The sequence below is a fragment of the Wasmannia auropunctata genome, unplaced genomic scaffold (assembly GCF_000956235.1).
Source record: "Wasmannia auropunctata unplaced genomic scaffold, wasmannia.A_1.0 LD336085.1, whole genome shotgun sequence".
In the NCBI taxonomy this organism is placed as follows: Eukaryota; Metazoa; Arthropoda; class Insecta; order Hymenoptera; family Formicidae; genus Wasmannia; species Wasmannia auropunctata.
In genome coordinates, this window is record NW_012026805.1 from 1,204,665 (window position 1) to 1,207,899 (window position 3,235).

The 3,235-nt window shown below is 37.8% G+C and overlaps 1 protein-coding gene across 1 annotated transcript in view; it reads right to left on the minus strand.

The window, feature by feature from the left end:
* The window catches only part of LOC105448532 (putative fatty acyl-CoA reductase CG5065), a 44,540-nt gene extending 42,421 nt beyond the window's left edge, over positions 1–2,119 (minus strand). Inside the window, exon 1 of the mRNA XM_011687179.1 lies at positions 2,020–2,119. The gene's annotated coding sequence lies outside the window, so the exon portion shown is untranslated. The remainder of the gene's footprint in view (positions 1–2,019) is intronic.
* Between the last annotated feature and the right edge of the window lie 1,116 nt (positions 2,120–3,235).

Here is a 3,235-nt window from a genome sequence, read left to right on the forward strand (position 1 = left end):
TGACATTCATATATATATATATATATATATATATATAAACCTAAAAATAGAAATTGTAGTACAACATTATTACACTGTGATTAACCCCTCACAATCTGAGACGACTGGAATAGATAATCTTGGCGATGGTAGGCGTTTGTCAGAGAAATCAGCGACTAATCAGTCGCGAAAAAGAGTCACCAGACACTACAAAAAGCGCTGATGTGATTACCACAACACTAAATAAATAATGACACAACATTAAATAAATAACCTCAGTACATACAATAACCTCAGTACAAAATCTCCGCGATGACAACCGCTCATGAAGTTAGCGCAGCGAGAGAACCAATAACCGTCGCGGAAATTGTGAAATTAACTGCTCATTTATATGTAATAGCAATAATAAAGCAATAATAAAGTGCGCTTGGTGTTTATATGCACAAAATCTTTGTGCATATAAAAATTTTTTTAAATATCATTTTTTCAAAGAATACGTACAATAAAATGAAAAAATAGATATAGCTGAAAAATGACGCAATTGTGAGGAAAATACGAAAAATTTATAAAAATGTAAAAAATATATAAAAATAATAAAAAACAAACACAAAAAAATTAAATGAAAATAGACTCTCGCCACCTCCTCATCGATTATTTCTGAATTCGGCAAAGAGCGAGAATAAGTAAGTAATTAGTAACTCTAATACACTGAATTAAAATGCAAAAAATTAAATACTCGTGTTTATCATTATGAGGGATAGTTTGCACTCTTAAACCTACACCTTTACAGATATAAAAAAATACATGTCTATTATTTTTGACTACTTTAGAAGTATACCAAGTATCATTAAATTCTGCGAGTCACGGAAAGGTATATTTACTTGTTAGTGTCAAAATAACACAATTTATAAGTGAATAAATATAACAGAAAAATAAAGTAGTTTTAAACCATAAATTCTAAGATAAATGAATAAAAGATAAATAAACTTGTTAATTTTACATGTTATAAGTGTTAATTTTACTGAAGACTAATGTTTCCACAATTTGTTTCCAAATTGTATTAAAGTGTTACATTTTTTCTGTTAATTTTTACATAATGTTTGTATTATTTTCTAACACATTCATCTCGCGTTAAATTAACACAAAAATTTGGACCGTTTGAGACATGTAAGATGCGTTAATTTACCACAAATTTTTTATCTGTGTGATTGATTATTAAAGTAATAATACTAACATGTGTTATCGATAACGATGATTAAGGAGATCGTCGATGAATGGATGCAAGCAGTCGGCAAGCGCGCGTCCGGGGTAAAGAAAATACGGGCGAGATCCACCCCCGCGCGGGCGCGGAGGAGAGTGGCTACCTCACTTCGAGGAAAACTCCGGGCGCAATCCGCTTAACACACTTGTCAGACATACGCCTGTCAGCGTGTATTTAACGGAAGCTGTAATTGAATCTGTTGGAGGCAGCTGTTGCCGTAAACTCGATTTGTAATCCGAGTCCTCGCTTGTGTACGCGCGCGGAGTTATTTTCCGACAACATCCGTTCGCGTCGCGCCGTGTTTCGCGCCTCCGTCATAGGAAAACGATTTTATCCGTCACACCCGCGACACCCGCGTTTGTTTGTAATCGACTGCATTCGTTCGCACGCGCTCGCGTTCGCGAATTCGACACACCACGAAGACGACGACGACGGCGACGATGATCGAAAAACGAGAGATCCTCGATGGTTTCTCTCTCCGAGGTCGCGCGGATACCCCAACTGTTGCACGCAACGGCAACGTGAAAAATATCTGTCGGGCCGGGCGCGCGACTGCATTCTCGCCTAACGCGAAGAAGAGGAAGGCATGACGAAGGGGAGTGAGAGCAGAGAAGGTGAGAGCACGGACGCCGGTGAGCGCCGCGAAAGGGACACTTTCCTCCCGTCTCGCTGCAACGAAAGTATTATGCAACCAGGTCGCACCGCGCGCAAACACGGAAGAACTTTCTTCGGCTGCATTTACGCAATGCGCGTGCACTTCCATTCTCTCCTTGTCTTACCTTACCTGCCGCGCCAGGTTATCCCCGCCACCTCCCGCTGTCGTATTAAAACCGCCGCTGCAGCGCAAAACTGTGCCTCGACTTGTGCGTCGCCACCACTGTAACTTCCTCAACTGAGACACGAACTCATAATCGCCGCTCATAATATACTTTTGGTGCGTGAAGAGCCGCGCCCCTACCACTGAAAGTGGTTACGTTCTATTCGCGACGAATCCGTGAAGTCAGTCGCAAAATAAACAATCTCGCCGAGGCATGTTGAAAAAAAAAATGCACCGCTGGTGTATCCGCTATTGTTATTTTACTCTATGGAACTTCGCAAAGTTCGTAAAAAAGATCTGCCAAATATTAAAATTTTCTCCAAACTTCGCAAGGTTCCATAATCCAAATTAAAAATTGCATACAAATGCAACTTACAGCGTTCAACGCGTCTTTACCTTTAATTTGCAAACTCGATCATTGTGCGATTTATTTTTTATTGAGTTATTCAACATTAAAGCAAAAATGGTCCTTTTTGCTTCAATGTTGAATAACTCGGTGAAAAAAAATCGTACAACGCTCAACAAAAAAGCAAATTAAAGGTAAAGATTCACTCTTTCGAAAGCAGTAAACTGCATTTGTGTGCGATTTTTAGTTTATGCCGTGAAACCTTTTAAATTTAGTACACATTTTTGGAGATTTGACGCATTTTCATTTGGACCTATGTAATTCCATAAAAAATAAATAGGATTCTTTTCTAAAGTGTCGATCTGAAAAGTAGAGATTTCAAGCTGTAAAATGCTTTTTTGAACATCTCGATACGATCATTTTTGACGAAGTTACACTCATTTAAAGCTTGTCTAGTTTAAAATTATAGAATACATATGCCAAAAATAAAAGATCATCTTACTCTACCATCCAAAAATAGGCAAAATTCAAGAAAGTGTAACTTCGTCAAAAATGATCGTATCGAGATGATCAAAAAAGCATTTTACAGCTTGAAATCTGTACTTTCCAAATTGATACTTAAGAAAACGATCCTACTGATCTTTCATGGAATTACACGGATAGAAAGGGAGACCCGACGAATCTCAAAATTTTCTACAAACTTTGACAAGTTCCATGGCGTGAAATAAAAATCACACATAAACAGGGTTTACAGCTTTCAAAAGAATGAATCTTTCTCTTTAATTTGCTTTTTTGTTGAGCGTCGTACGATTTTTTTTTCACCGAGTTATTA